Consider the following 15,722-nt stretch of genomic DNA (forward strand, 5'->3'; position numbering starts at 1 on the left):
GAGAAGGCTCAGGGGAATATCATTAATGTATAGAAATACCTGATGGGAGGGAATGAAGGGCCAGACTCTTCTTGGTAGTGCCCAGTGACAGGACAAGTGGCAATGGGCATAAATTAAAACCTTAAATTCAATCTGAATGTAAGAAGGCTACACAGAGAAGTTGTGGAGTCTCCATCTGTTGTCATACTTAAAACCACAAGTGGACATGAGCCTGGACAACCAGCTGTAGTTGGTCCTGCTTGAGCAGAGACTGGACTAGATGATCTCCAGAGATTCCTTCCAGCCTCAGCTGTTCTGTGATCCCATTTATCAAAACCTTTTCAAACCAACGTCATACTTCCAAAAAATTTCAGAATTAGTGTAATTAGTGATATTTCCTTTCTTTTTACTTATTTTTTTTTAAATTTGAATCTTTCAATAGAAATTAGGGAGAAAAGAAAGCTAAAATAAATAAAGCAATTACAGGCTGCATCACCAAGATGCAAACTGCTATATTTAGAGCAACACTAAGCTCTGTGCCTAGGCTTCTTGTTGACAATATCCCTTTAAATTACAAAAAAAAAAGCAAAACTAGATGGTGACACAGCTAGTTACCTTTTTTGTCACCCTCTCTTTAGGCCACTCAGAGATATCTGCATTGACATTAAAAAGCCATTATAAGCAATTTAAACTCTGAATTGATCCTGACACATACATTCAGGTCTTCCTTATATGTCCTTTCAATAGTTCTCAATTCAAACTGAGAACAAACATCACCCTATAAACAGAGGAGATAATTATGTTTTATTGATTAGCCCCTCAAGGTATGAATGGAAACCAGGCAGCTTTCTGAGAACAGCCATCAATGTGGGTTTTCTTGTACAAACATTCCCTAAATGCAGTTTTTTAACATGGAACCTGTACCAAAGAAATTTTTTCCACTGGCTTCAGTGAAAGCCAGCTATCAATGTAGATTTATAAATGGTGACTTTATATACCTCCTACAGTTGTGTCCCTGTGCCACTGTTATGGGTTTACCCTGGCATGCATCTCACCTCCACACAGCTACTTCCTTCCTCTCTCTCCCAGTTGGATATGAAAGAGAATCAAAAGGTAAAAATGAGAAAACTCACAGCTTGAGTTAAAGACAGTTTATTTGGTCTAATATTAATGCCTTAACTCTTGAGTGTTCCCCCTTCCTCCTTCTTCCCCAGGCTGTCATTGCTGACTATGATGCTACAAAGTGTGGGATACCCCTTTGGTCAGTTAGGGTCAGCTGTCCTGGCTATGTCCCCTTCCAATTTCTTGTGCACCCCCAGCATTTTTGCTGGTGGGGTGGGGTAAGAAGCAGAGAAGCCTTGATGCTGTGTAAGTCCTGCCCAACCACAGGTAAGACATCGGTGTTTTATCAACACTGTTTTGTTCACAAATTCAAAACACAGCACCATACAAGCTGCTGTGAAGAAAATTAAGTCTATCCCAGCCAAAAGGAGGCACCCACTCAGTTTTCTCCTAACACTGGCTCATTCATCTCATGATACATGGCTGATAACCCCACAGATGCACTGTGGACCGCCCCCTTTCTCTAACAAACTGCAATCCCCTTCACAGCTGCCAAATGCAACAAATACTCCTGTTTAATCCAGTGTCAACATTGATTGGCTTCAATTTTGCTAAATAAGGATTTTTAACACCCATCTATCCTGTTACAAATGTACCACAGCAGATTCATCAACAGACATCTGACTAAGGATATTTCCAGTTTACAGCTGAACCTCTAATCAACCATTTCTCAACCTTTCTGCTTCTTGCTAATAAAGCCTGTCAGCAATCAGAAATATGTTAGAAAAAAAGGATAATGTAACCATTCTATGTCTGAGTTTATCTTACTGTCTGAGAAAAGGAGAAATAGCTTTGTTATGATTACCGATAATCTTTTGAACTGGCAACTCACTGCATTGAGAAACAGTGAAATTGTTCACAGCTGTTACTACAACACATTTAAACTCTGATGATCACTTTTGGGTTACCTACACAAGTACAAATAAAAGAAGCACTGTTTTTATTTTGTCACCTGCTCCCTTAGCCCCACCAAGCAAGCCCTGAGATGACTGCCTTCATATTTGCACTTCCAGCTTTTCCAGACCAACACATCGGCTCAGCCTCTCCATCCACCAGGAACTCCTCACCCTCTGAGATTCTTCAGGCTCAAATTCACTCATACCTCTAAAAAAGAGAGTGCACAGGCTCCCTGCACTAAGAGGAGAAGAAACAAGATGAAATGGAGACACCACAATGTCTTGGTATGTCTTGCCAAAGTGCTGCCTGGCTTGCTTGCTGCTGCCTTGGGAGTGACTACATTGCTCCCTGTGCAGGACTAGTTTGGGTTGCTCTTGCTCCTTTGAAGTCCCTATTTTTAAACTGTATAGATGAATGAATGCCTTGAGATATCTTATGCTATCAAATATAGTTGAACAGTCTCAAGGATTGCTAAGAGCAGCAGAAAGCTGATCACAAAAAGCTAATTTGGAAAGCAGTCTGAAAACATGCACAGAAGTCTCTTCTGCAGAATATTCCCATCACATGAATGGCTGCTATCATGAAGGGAGATAAAAGGATGGAAAAACTTCTCTGACTGCTTCATTGGCCCTTCTAAATTCTGCACTGCAGCTGCTGCAAAAAATGTATGGAAAAACGTGCAAAAATATTTAGCTGATAGCTCCATACCCTAAACAAATCACAGAGTTCCCATGTATTTCATTAAACTCACATGAAGAAGCTTAATTTTGGGCTTGCATAGCAAATGGTCCCTCTGAGACTGTTTTTAGTTGTTTTAAAAGCTTTCTGTTCATGAAATACAAGATGAAAAAAACCCAAACATTTTGTTGTACCTAGAATTATCCCACTAACTAAATGTATGAAAAAGCTGTGATATACAGGGCACATTTTCCCCAGTGATAAAATAAGAATGACCTCTGTGACTTCATTTAGGTTCCACCTTTCCTGAGTTACGAGCCACTCCTCACTTATAAGGTATACTCCATATCTCACTCAAACCCTCAGTGGACAACAAAACTCCCTTCCAGAAAAAATTATGCTTCCCTCACCCTGCGGAGGATTACCCATGTCATGCAAAGTTATATTATTGTTTTTAGTGCTGCTAGGAATTACTTGCAGAATGTTTCAGCTCATTACCTCAAGTTTTCATCAGCTATTTTCTGAGCGTGGTAACCTTTGTCATGCAGGTACTGTATATATCTACAGTATTGATTCTGCTTCTCCTGCTACATTACATGCAATACATGTAAACAGAAGTGTTTCACTACCAGCTGGTAAGGTGCAAAATGGTAGCTGATCTTGCAGCTACAAAACACAGATAAAACCTTGAAGTAATCAGCTGAACTGTCATGGAACTAATTCCATGATATAGTGGAAGCAATTATTTGCACTTATGTGTCTTATTGGAAAATATAATCAGTGCTAAACCAATCCTGTTAGTGTTTTCAAGGACACATTTAGCTCCAAATGCTCCTCTTTTAATCAGTAACCAGTTATTAATTAATTAGGTAGTGATCATGTTGCTTTTCATACATGTGTATTATTATTGCACTTGATATTGTGCCTCTGCACCGATCGCTGTTAATTTGCAGCAAGTGCAATTGTGTTAATGTGCTCTAATGCCAGCTATTATCACAAGGACAGGGCACCTAACATTTAACCTAAAATCACACTGAATTGTTCTCACAGCTGCCTCCTTCCAGCTCCAGCCTGCTGCTGCCTGGATGGGGTGTGCTGGGAGAGAAGAGATTGCTGCTGATAAAGGAAGAGTCAGAAAATTGAAACCAGCAACAGGACAATCAGAGCTAGGACGGGAAATAAAGCTAAGTACTTCTGGAGATACCTGTGAGCCTGTGCCCTGGCAGGGGCAGAGCTGCCCATCCCTGCCAGCCAGATTGCTGCCTGACACCAGCAGGGAAAGAGGCAGCTCAAGCAGAGGATCAGGTAACAGAATATGCAGCAAGTCGAGGGTGTCTCACAGCTCCAGCTTGTCAGCTGTGCTTCAGGGAAAGATGCAGTCCCTCTTTGGTCACAGTTCTGCAAAATCACCAGTTTTAATGGGGTGAGGCTTCCCATGGAGAGCAATGTATTTGTTCACAGCTAATACACAAGAATTCCTTTGTCCTCTTAGTATTAGTGATGCTTAGTTGTGCTTACTAAATAATGTATTTTTCAGATTTTTTTTCCACTCTGAAAGCTTTAAGCAGGACCTGATACCACCTGTGTCAAGAGAAAAACAAATACTAGTAAAAACCAGAATTTATCTGAATTACATTTAATAGAGGCCAGAAGCAGTGAACTAAGGATATTCAGCTGAAGCAGTTCAGTCAGAGATAGCTAAACTTTTTAGTGTGCTTATTTAAATAGAGAGGCCTGAACTGGAGATTAGCTGTTTATCAGCTGCATGATGGAATGAGAAACAGCTGGAACATATTTCAGTGTAAGTTTTATTTGCTATAAATCCACAGGTTCAAATTCTGCTCTGGTTTATGCCTGTGGGAATATGGAATAAAGGTATTATCTGCCCACATTGTTTTGTGGCTTCATGCCTATGTATGTCAGAAAAAATTTAGTTTATGTTGGTTCAGTTATTCACCATAATCTCCCAACCACAAAAAGGACTTTAATATTTGTGATGGTAGCAGGTATATTGTGAAAAAAATAAGCTTCAAGAATACAGTACATGGCATAGGTAGCAAAACATAGCTCAAATTACTGTCAAAGCATTTCCCTGTGCATGCCTTTGCAAGGATTTCACTTCAAGACTGTGCTGTAACTCCAACAGTTTCCTTCCCACACTTGTGGTTTTTGCCTGATTTTCACCAAGGGGGTCAATTCCACCCCTCACTCCATAAAAACTGTTCCCAGGCCCTCAAGGGAGTAATTTCTGTATTATAAGCTTCCATTCCTGACTCCAGCAAGTGCCCTCAAATCTGCAGCTGGGAGCAGCCTGCTCCTCCACAGCAGACACCACAGCCTAGGAGAGGCAATTGGCCTGTGCTGATCCCCCTCTCGGCATCTCATGTTTCGAAAGGGAGAAGAAAAACCCAACTGCTGCTATCCACTACAGTAGGAGTGTTTAGTTTGTTTGGATCAATTTCTGTCAAAGGCAGTTTGGAAGCTTTTTTTTTTCTCCTCCAGCTTGTCTTTGCAAAGTTTCTTTCTCTTCCCCTGCTCAGTTCAGCCTTATTGGTGTTTATCTGGTGACCTGTTGTTATCAAGGGCTCCCCAACAGATCCCTTGAATTTGAACAAGTTGCTCCTGGTCTGCCACCACAGGGAAGCTTTGCTCAGATATCTGCCAGATATTTGCTCAGATTTTAGCTCTGTTACATGGCAAGGTGTTAGTCTGCCTGTTAGGACTAACTAGTTTGACTTGCTTGATTGATTTTTGTTACATAAAGGAGAATGCTGTTTTTAAAACTTTTTTTCTTTTGGAGAGAGGAGGGCTTAAGATCTCTCTAAGTTCACAGATGTCCAAGAAAGGATGCAGGCAAAGATATAAATTTAGGCTCCTGCCTATTGATAAAGGGAAGAATTTCAAAATATCTATATCAAAGACTAGTAAATTTGAAAGTCATGTTACTTTTTTCCCATACATTTAAATAAAAAAAAAAGAGGGGAAAAAGAATTTCTACTTGACGGTTCATATGGCAGTAATTTGTGGCTTTGCTTTTCATATTTTTTTTGTGAATTTGAATAAAATAGCTTATTTAGAAAAAAAAATTCCCAATTTTAAGATGTCTTGCTGTCTTCTCTAATTAATAGGCAGCACTAGGTGGAAGAGAAATACAGTCCACAGACTCCTACAGACATACTGAGATACTTGCCAGAGTAAATGTCGATAGTTTAGGCTATGCCCAAAACCATCAGAGAGCCATGAATTATGATCAACACGGATTTGCTGGAGCACTGAAGTGGCATTTTAGAAGTCAGGCACAGAAAGGATGAAGATATCTTTGTGTCAACAACTCATACTCTCCTGTTCTGGTAATGTCCATGTAAATCCATAAAGGAAAATACCTGATTGGGTTTAATTGAGCAATGAAGGGAGAACATGCAATGCCACAAAAGGCAGCAAAATATAACAGTGTTTTATTGTGTTGTCAGTCCTTGGGCTGAGTTGCAAGCTCAGTAATCCATAGGATCCAGAGGAATCAATGTGCCATGGCTTTTTTGGTTTTCTTCAGTGAGAGCTGCTAACTGCCTTTAGCATCTCTGAAGGTGTTTTCCAGACTGGTTACCCTCACGGGCAATTCCTCTTCTCTCCATGTGATTGTTATGAGCTGCTACAAACATTATTACAGGACACAATTTTCATGCAGCTTTCTGAGCGGTGCCTGGTAACTTTTGGCTCAGACATCAATTTTAACAACTATGTGATATGTTTCTTTTTTTTTTTTTTTGTGCAAATTGCTGATACTCAGGCACAAAAACTTCAGTGTATCTCTGATTTGTGTCATGCAGCAAGCATCAATCAGCATATCTGCCCCTCTCTGCTGCCATAACTATGAGCCTTGAAGAAACTTGACCACTGTCTTACCAACCACTGCTCCCTGCTTTTTCCTATCTTGTTCTTTTTCGTCTGCTCCATGTTGATGGCCACTGGCTTGCTTTGCAGAGGGTTTCTGTGTAGCTGGGTCAGGATTAAACAAATATTTCTACTCTTCTCTTGGACGCTGTTTCTGTGCAAAGACCAGGACAACCAAGGCTTAACAGTATCTTTGTGGTGCTGTTCTGAGCTGTTCTCCATAGTATGGGTGTACAAGGGTCATTAGGCACTGGGGGTTAGAATGACTTGTGTGTATTTCAGGGAGAGTAGAAGAAAAGAGGGGTTTCATTCTGGAGTAATGAGTTTGTTCTCCAACATCCCTGTGAGGATTATTCGTTAAAAGTCCAGGGCAAAGTTGATTTGGATAAGAACTAATTATCAACCAAGAAATGAAGGCAGTGTAGCTGTCTCCACCCTCCCCACCAGACCTTGGGGACACATATTATTCCTTGTGTTTAACCTATTTAAACAATGTCCTACATAAGAGAGAAAGGAGTTGATTATAATTATTTCTGTGAGCATTAGTACCCAGTTCATAGAAATGGCCTAAAAATAGGAACTCAGTAAGAAGAGAACTCAACAAGAACAGAAAAGTAAGAAATCATGGGATGCTTAGATTATTTTTCTGAACAAATCAAACTGCATTCATTTTGCTAATTGACTATGTTTGCTCAGAGAATGTACTCTTTCCACCTTCAGTTTTAAAAGATGAACTGGATAAAGAGAGCAAGAAGACACAGCACAAAAGGATTTGCAAATTAGCATGGCTTCAGTAGCATGGGCTCATTTGGATGACATCTCATTGTAGCACTGATTTTAAGGTACCATTGTGTGAATTCAGGTCTGATTATGGGGCTGGTGTCTGCAGCAGATGTGATGACAAGTAGGTTAAGAGCAATCATGCTTAGGTATTTTCATATCAAATGTCTACCCTGGTTCAGAAGACAAATAGGAAATAACAGCTCGCTTGGAAGTAGACTCTTGACTTGTCAATTAGAAAACTAGAAAGGATGAAAAAGGAACATGAATTTGTCTAAACACAATAATATTGCAGTATTAAAGGCAGAGGAGAAAATTTTAATGGATGTTTTAATATTTTATGTGTCTTAGAATACAGTCTAAGAAGCTGATGGATATCATGAGACATAGACAATGTTGACTGCTTTCACTGAATAAAATGTGATGAATGGAGATGGATAATTTACCCACTTTTCCAGTGATTATGTGTATTTGTCTCTGCTTTCTCTTTCTCAGAAATTTGTAAAAATATTTTATTTTAACATAAGTTCACATCACGCATCATCTATGTGGAAAGAGAAAAAAACCAACACCTTTGCTCTAAAATTTTGCTCATATTAAAAATAAAACAAGTGAAGTTTGTATTAAGAGAGCACTGTGTGAACAACGAAGGATTTTACTATCTCAAAGAACCTCAGCCACTTCTCTCTGGTTGTATAAATGTCTAAACACATGAATCACATTTTACATCCAGTATAACAAGTCCAAAGTCTGGTCTGTTCTGTCCATTACTTCTCAGCAGTCCTAAGATTAAGCCCTAAATACTTTCCCCCTACTGAATTTTATGACTTGCATACTATTTTGTGTGTGTGTGTGATCCTTTCACATTGCACCATGTGTGGACATTTTAGCTGAGATAAAGGGGCAAGAGAAATGTTGGTTTTCTCCATGACTACTACACAAATTCACTATTTAAAGGCTAATGCAAGAAAAATAAACTGGAGAAAGATGTTCCCTTTTCAAGGGGAGGGAGTGGTCCCTCTGCTACACGTGGCACTGGGACTCTCAGCAGCATCACTGGCAGGCTCTGGACACCACTTCCCTGCCAAGGTGCACAGGCATTTTGTGTTGTTAGTTTTCCCCTCACACGACGATGGATCTGCCTGCCACAGGGCTGGCACAAGGACCACAAGAGGGAGGTAGTCATCGTAAAATAAATGCTAGGAGCTTGCTTCTGGTACTCTACATAGAAGGAAAAATCAGCTTGAGTAATTAAGGATTCCTAGATGTGAATACAGATAAAAATAGATAAAGAACGTGGTTTTGGCATGACTTTAACACTCCAGCTCAAACAGAAAAGGCTTTGCATGGAAGTCAACCAAAGAAAAATTCACTCCGGGCGCTTGTATTACAGCTCCATTTAGCGGAACAGAACGATCATGGCTCGTATTTAGTAGGTAATAATGAAGCATCATAAACAAAGTCAGGATGCAAGTCCAAGATTAAGCGGCAGCTTTAACGAGGTCCAGCTTGCCGGGAGCTTTTTGAAGTGTCCCTAGCTCACTTACAAAGCCAGAAAACAACAGAAGCAACTCTGACAGCTGCGAGAGAGTCTGCTTTAGAAGAAGGTTTTATGTCTGGATGACACCAGACTGGGATTCAGCGTTCATGTACTAACTAGGTCTGCTGGTTGCTGGAGCCCTAATCATTCTGCACAAACTGTCTCACCCTAATGAGTTGCACAAATAATAATTCTTCACAAATCAGATCCACACCATCAGCTTCATGGATAGACAAGCCTGGTTTATTGAGGTAAATAGCACAAGTCAGCAGAATCCACACTGTGTCTCACTAGCCATGTTTAATATGCAATCTAGAATCTGAAGTTAAGAAATCAAATGATGTTTCTGTGGATGCATGGATGGTATGAAGTATTTTCAACTACTGAAGAGCTAAAGGAGCACCCAGCAGCCAAGTTAGATGGTTAAATCCAATTTACCCTACTCTGAATGCATTGTAATCACCATGGACCCTTACAGTCTTTAAAAGGAAAAATTAGATACCTTTGAGTTTCCTTTCTTTTCAGACGAAGAAGAGGTTTGGATTGCTCATAAACTTAAATTACATAGAAAAATACCTTTCAGTCTTATAGATTTTTTTCCTTGAAGGTATTACAATTATTTTTTCACTTCTGTAAATTAAGATTGGCTATTTATTCACTAATTACCACGATTATTGCAGTTCTTCTAAGTATTATTAATTAGGTGAGTGGTACATTTAGAATTCAACATCTCAGTTAAGAGAGTTTTGTTTAGCATACCTAATGCTCTGAAAGCCCTGATCATGCTCTATTTCACACAGGACTTAAAGACAAGTGCAGGGGTATCCTTTGGGGATTGGAGTTGTCTGTGGCTGGGAGTTACACAGTACAGCAACTGGGAGCAATAGGGAGAGGCAGGGAGTGTGGAGATGGATATACCAAGTTCTTTCTGCAGCAGAGAACTTCAGGATTATTGGAGCCCAGCTGATGCAAAGTTATGTATTGTTTTGCAGTGATGACTGGGGTTTTCCTGTGCAAAACCTTTAATGTTTCTACATAATATATGGTGATGCTGTGAGAGCAGGCGACCAGAGTCCTTTCTACTCTATTAATTTATTTCCTGTAATTCGATGTAGGTAGCCATTCTGCTTCTCCATTTGATCTTGCATGGATTATATATTAAACCAAAGTCATTTCTTCATCTGAGACTCAATCTGTAACCTCTCTGGGGCAATAACTATTTTTTATATTGCACTTGTATACAGTGAGGAGGTGGTCCTGGTTCCTCAGCTGTGAGCCTAGAAGTGACTACAATCCAATTAGCAGCCAAGATAATAATAACAGTATCCAGTAAGTGAATGCTGTGCTTCTAAATTGGTTCTTTTGCCATTGTTTTGCTTAAGAAACTGTAATCCTATAAATTTCTTGATTGCCTGTAGCTCTGATTATAAAAGCAACTTTCCCCACCTACAGAGTAAGAAATAGATGGCTGAAAATCAAACGTTATTTGCATTGCAAAGGCATCTCTCTGGTCCCCACCATTTCCCTTTCTAGCATTCTCCTGCCAGGAGCTACACACACACACACACCTATCAGCTGTTTCTCTTTGTGCAGGAGAAAACAGAGAAGTTTATAAAACTATGTACCTTCTCAGTTGACCAGACAAAGCTCTTCACAGGAACCTGTTGGAACAGCTCGAATTTTAATGCCTGCTCCATGTGCTGCTGATATTTATACTGGAGTCAAATATGTCACTGCCAGCCTCAGCCCTGGCTTAACTGTGACACAGGCGAGAGGCCATAGTTGCCAGGAAGTTGGTGAACTAGGATAGTGAGAGAAATAAGGAGGCAGAAACAACGGACACTGCATGAATATGAACCAGCTTTGCAACACAGGGAAACAGGTTTCGGGGAGGGGGGAGTGGGTGAAAGGTGTGGGGTATGTGGCTTTTCCTCACATGGTGGTCGCTCTTCCCATGATGATGCCACCTTCACACCAAGGTGACACTGAGGTTAACTGGTGGGAATCCTTGACTTGCTCAAAGTAAAGAATCACTGCAATGTGGGATTGAGGTTGCTTTAGCCTGCAGATGAAACTTTTAGATGAAGCAAATAGGGGATTTAACTGGATCCAAAAGGTTAGCTGTATTTGCCAAAGAGAGAAACCCTGCTTCTTTTTGATGATACACACACAAAACACAATGAGATTTTGTTAAAATAAATAGACAACCACTGCTCTGGAGGGTGTGGATGTGAACAAGCAACAGCAGCGTTAAGCCATTTCAAAACGGAGTGAATGCAATTTTCACACCTATTCTTTTCTAATTTAGGTTCATTTAAAATCCAGGCACCTGTCTTTTACTAATTTGTTATGGCAGTATTAATTAATGCTATTGCTCTACAGCAGTAAGAATGCCATTTAGACTAAGATAGGTTAAAAGGACTACAAGATCAGAAAAAGAATTGCAAGTTGGTCAGATGCAGCTGGGGGCCACCTTGATCTCCTGAATTGAAAACACTGCACTTGAAAAGCCTGGGAATGTGTGGATGAATTTCTACCAGTGCAGACTCATTAGGGCTGGTTAGGTCATCACCCTTTGATGTAGCTCCTGCATTGGAATTTAAGAACATGAGGTTCCTAGGTGGGAAGAAACAATTGTCAGACTTCCATGAAAGCTGATAATGGAAGAAATTGCATTTTATTTGATGGAGAATATGAGTTCAGACCAAGAATGCCAGGAAAAAGGAATAATATTTAGTGACTTAAACATGGTATAATGAAGAGTTGTAATCTCCATTCTCCCGATTCACTTTATCTCTGCCACGAGTTTAGCAGATCTCCAGGCTCCTATCTTAGCTACTCCGATCACCACTGTGTGCCCACTCTCTGACCATCAATAGTATTTATCTTGCACTTCAGTGCTTAGCACAGCTCAAACACCTAATTGAGGAAGAACTGGCAGATTGATGGGCAAATCTTGGGACCATTTCAGGTGGTTCTTGGGTTATCTCAGCTGCCTTCTCTTCCTCCTGTATATGGTCAAATGCACAAGTCTCCCAGTCACTATTGTACCTGCATGAGACTCAGAAGCAGAATGATGCACTGCTGATGGCAGTAAAGAAGACATGATCTCAATTAACTGGGTTTTAAATTATGAGATTAATTTTTTTTCTGGTGTAAATTATAATATGTTTTTGTTTACCTTTTGTGGTTAATTTTGCAGTTAGTCCAAACACATTGTGCAACAATCACAGGAAAGAAAGTCAGAGTCACAGCAATGTTCTTTTAAGAAAACACTGGTATTGTAAAGTGCTCAAAATTTCATGGTATGTTTTCAGTAACTGTTTTCATGGTGAGAGGCAGCTGAAGAAGCAAGTTGGATTGCAGATTACCCAGGGAGTTTATCTATTTCTGGCTTTGCTATTCTTGTAGCCCTTTGTTTCACCTAAATCAGAAGAGATCAAGGTGACAGGGTTTTACATCGATGGTTTTACATCCATGCTGTGCATTTCCTGGTGGTTCAGAAGCCTCCTGTATAGACAGCACCTCTCAGGACAAACTGGACGATACAGAATCAGAGAGTCACAGAATCATTAAAGTTGGAAAAGATTTCCAAGATCCTCAAGTCCAACCTTTGACTGACTATCACCATGCCAACTAAACCACATTATTAAGTACCCACGAGCAATTGTTTCTCGAACACTTCCAGGGTTGGTGACTCCACCATCTCCCTCAGAAGCCATTCTAATGCTTAACCACCCTGTCAGGGAAGGAATTCTTCCTGATGTCCAACAGGAACCACGCTGACACAGCTTGAGACCATGTCCTCATGTCCTGTCTCTGGTTGCTTGGGAGAAGAGGCCAACCCCCACTTGGTTACACCCTCTTTTAGGTAGTTCCTCTTATTGTGCCTTAAATGTTGACATTTTACATTGACTCTCCCTTAGTCAGCAGAAAAGTGTCCGTCTGTCCAAGGGCACACCTGAGGACCAGGCTGAGGACACCAGGTCCCCTGGGAGCCTTGATGAGCAAAGCAGAAATGTCAATGGTTTGGAGGCCCAGCTCATAAGGACATCTGATTTTTTTTTAAACTTTCTTGGATGCTATGAAATTCAAAATTTCAGGACAACTGGACTACAGGTATTATATAACTTTAAGACTATTTTCAGTCGGGCTGTAAGAACAAAAAGCCAAATTTTGTCCTCCTAACACCACTCATAACAGCAAGACAAACAGGAACAGAGACATGCAAAACTGGAATACTCTTTGTAAAGGACAAGCACAGAGATAAACACACTCCTGGATTCTACAAACTACTCAAAATATGGCTGAAAATCTAACAGCTGATTTTATTTGCCTGTCCCCACTACCAGTGAGTTAGCTGTTTGATACTCTGACAAATACAATGAAGCATAAAGTAAGAGCGGATGGTTGCATAGGACAATAGTCGCTCCTTATTCTCTGAAGAAATCAATCCTTCCTAATATTTCAAATTATACTCCTAAACTATTTGGGATTCATGATGCTTTCCTGCTTTTAAACACCTATGGACATAAACCAAGACTACTAAACAGGAATAGTTCTGAAAACTTGGTTGAAGCATGTCTTTGAAAACGTGGCTCCCACAAGATCAGAAGGACAAGAAGGAGCTGGAACGACGTTTGGAGCAGCTGTCTCTGACCACAGCTGTTGAGAGCTGCACTCCCCCAGTATGGTTACACTGCTTTGACTGACCAAATATCAGAGAGACTGACTGAGCAAAGGCAGTCACTTGATGAGGCACTGCATAACACTGAGAACAAGAAAAGATGCTTCTGGATTTAATGCTTAAACTGAAGTCAGTGGAAATATGTCTGTTGGTTTCTGCTGAATTTGAATGATGATTTAGCGAGTAACACAAACTCAGGTTTGGTGTCACAGCTGCTACATCCGTTGATGAGAGCAGCTTGTAAAGAGGTCAGCAGAAATCAGTGTTAAGGCTTATCTCTCAATTAATGTGCTGAATGCTGGCATTAAAAGTAATCTTTTAGTTGGACAATACATAACCACTCAAGAAATACTGACGGAGAAAGTTCAGTGACACCTTTTCACTGACATTTATACTTCCAGAACAGTGAAGAGAAGAAGATAAGGAGGGCAGCAGTCTACAGAAAGGAGAAAAGGCCATAAAAAAGGGAACATACATTGGAGAATATGTCACTTAATGAACAGTTGGAGACTGAAGTAAAATGTGATAGTCAGGCAGAAGATGAGCATGAAGCCAAGAAACCAGGGAATATTTCAGAGAGCTCAGGAACTGAGGTAACGATCCTTGTGGTGCAATTTCAGAACATGACAAACCAAAGGTCAATAAATACATTGTATTTACCTGCTGACACACCCAGCAAAGTTCACTGGGGGCAGCAAAGCAACCACCCGAATGGGATTTCTTACAACCAGAATTCATTTAGGTAGAAAACACTAGAGGTATCTCATTTAAAACCATGTGTACTTTGAAGGAGCACTGGAAAGGTGAAACTGCCATGTTGGCTAAGGTTTCCAAAATGCCTCCAAAGCACTCTGTGAAGATCACCGTTATTATTGAACTGTGTTATTATCCCACTGGTTCGTGGAGTTTGCAACCTGGAATTAAAAGAAAAGTGGAAGATTATGGTGTATTTTAGAATTTCTTACATTTGTCATATTTTCATTTTGGAAACATAGAAAGGAAATTTCTGGGTCACCAAATATAATTCCAGGGTCCTGCAGGCAGTCATGCTACCTAGAGGATTAATCTCCTATCAAACTCCTTGAAAATATAATGACCATCTTTACTAATGTTAATGAGAATTGCTACTCATGATTTGCATTTACACACTACTTAAGGATCTTGAAGTGTTCTTTCATATAATATGCTCATTTTTATTACAGGCATATTGAATTTAAATGACTTGCCTAGGGTGTCACAGCAAGCCAACAGCAGAATGACTCTTAGTGCTCCTAATGCTTTGCATTAAATCCTGGACATTAACAGCTCCCTTCATAAAGGGAGTTTTGTAGCTGTAGATCACCTCCTGGTGCTGATGGATCAAACCTTTTCTGATAGCACAAACAAATCAATAAATTACTTGAACACATGTAATGCTTCCCAGTGTCTGCAAATCCTGACTTCCTGTGAACTCAGAAAATTGACACAAGTCTGAGTAATGCTTAGATAGCCTTTGGCCTATGACCAACTATGAAATTTTCATGTGCTAAATATGCACCTCATATCTATATTTTTTATATGAATATAGCAGTAATCTCTACATTTGTCCCAGGAAAGCTTCAAAGCTTTCAGTATACCTTGTGCTGTTGGAGGGGCACATGTGAAAACAAAACCAAACCAAAACAAAAACACCTGAGCCCTGAAATCAAACCAAGTAAACAAAAAATACCCCAACCTCCCAATAGTACGACTATAATAAACAAAATTCCTTAACTTTTCCAGTGGCAGAATTGTTCTGCCTTAGGCGCATTCCTTATCACTGATGTCTCCTCTAATAGCATGGTCCTCATCAAAAACTAATTCTAAAAGAGGAGATGGAGCATCCTTTATATATGGGCTCCTCTCTGTTAAGAAAGATGCAGTACCACAGAATTACCTGATTTTTCTGCCCATGTCAATATTATCACTGTACCAAAGTGAAATGTTCATATTTCCCCTTATATTTTGCCCTCTCCTCTATGCCTCCCACGGAATGAGCTTCAAATTGTACCCAATGATTTTGAGATACTATTTCCAAGCTTTTGCCTGTGACTCTATGGGAGAAGAGTTGTTTTGTGACATGACATTTGCTGGTAACATCAGAGGAACCATTGGGTAGACCAACAACAG

At 40.1% G+C, this 15,722-nt stretch overlaps 1 protein-coding gene across 2 annotated transcripts in view; it reads right to left on the reverse strand.

Moving 5' to 3' along the window:
- The window catches only part of ADARB2 (adenosine deaminase RNA specific B2 (inactive)), a 302,737-nt gene that overhangs the window by 83,787 nt on the left and 203,228 nt on the right, over positions 1-15,722 (reverse strand). The window lies entirely within an intron of this gene.

Source organism: Sturnus vulgaris, chromosome 1 (assembly GCF_052056855.1).
Source record: "Sturnus vulgaris isolate bStuVul1 chromosome 1, bStuVul1.hap1, whole genome shotgun sequence".
In the NCBI taxonomy this organism is placed as follows: Eukaryota; Metazoa; Chordata; class Aves; order Passeriformes; family Sturnidae; genus Sturnus; species Sturnus vulgaris.